We start from the raw sequence: 1388 nt of genomic DNA on the forward strand, positions 1-1388 counted from the left end.
TATTTTAAACAAGGTTAACTCTCTGTTTGAGTGAACAATTGAACATAAATGTCTCATGGATTGCTACCCCAGCCATCTGTGAACCATGATCTTGCAATATCAGCCTCATGAGATGAGATACTGGCATCTAGCTCTATTGCCAAGTGTCATTTGCTTTGTTTTGTTTTGTTTTTGTTGTTTTTGTGCATCCAAAATCTGTATGGAAAACAAAACATTTATAATCAGGACTATTCACATAAAATGTTTGTTGTTTAAAAATTACCTTAATAATGTAATCCTTTTGCATTCACATTATGTGATTTGATTTTTTGAACTCTATTGTTGCTGTCAAGTCACTTATATATAATTTGAATCTTCTTGTCTTGGTTTTATAGGGTGTTAGGTGTTTAAAAACAGAATGTATCAAGGTTTAACTCTGCACTACTGAAGCAAGACCTTTATAATTATTCAATGTCCTGTAAATCATAAGTTTATCACTTCTTGAGGCACCATATGAGCACAAATAGTTTCCTATAATATCTCCTCATATTTTAGACCTCAATGCCATGCAAAATTCTGCCAAATATGCAAGGCCATCCTTTGTAACTCTCCATTGATTTTCAATGTTCTTCTTTCTACTCTTTAGTGCTAAGTCCTGTGATGGTCATGTTGATTTTCTCCCCTGTTGGATTCATCATTGCCTCTTGGGAACTACTGTTATGCACTACTGTACTTCTGTCCATTCTCCTTGTGCTTCGGCTTGTACCCATCTCACCTCGAAGTGCTAAAAATTGGAGATATTTGCTTTACTCTTTATCTCAGACATCTATCTTTACTTTCTAGTAATACATTCATTGAATTCCTTCTGTAAAGTCTAATGCCTTGAAAATTATTACTACATTTTCATGGCTTTCTTATTTGGCATAAGGGAAGAAAATAGATCAGTACTGTAACTTAGGTAAAAGATTATTGCAATCATGCTTCAATAGACATTGTTCATTGGATAATGTGTACTTCAAGGACTGCCTGCCTTCTTCCTTTTCACTATTTTGTTTATTTTTCAATGTAGTCTTTTCTTCTGGAAAATATTTATGGGTCTAGTGAAGATCAATTCCTACTGTAATTAGTCATTAATTTATTCCAACCTCATTTCACGGGTCCTTCTGAGTTTCTTCAGGGTCTGTGTAGTGCTTCACATTTTTAGATAAGTTTTAACATCGATGCATCCAATGATGAAGACACATTCCTTAAGTCACCATTTTGATGACTGAAAAGAAACCATGCTGCAATCTCACTATATGACAATTTCTTGGTTTTAAATTCTTTTAGATTAAAATTGATGCTGGACAACAAATTCTGTGTACAATTTGATATTTTCCTAATTATTGTAGTATATTTCCCAATTTTAG

The sequence above is a fragment of the Dipodomys merriami genome, unplaced genomic scaffold, assembly GCF_024711535.1.
Source record: "Dipodomys merriami isolate MVZ:Mamm:240054 unplaced genomic scaffold, mDipMer1.0.p SCAF_246, whole genome shotgun sequence".
NCBI lineage: Eukaryota > Metazoa > Chordata > Mammalia > Rodentia > Heteromyidae > Dipodomys > Dipodomys merriami.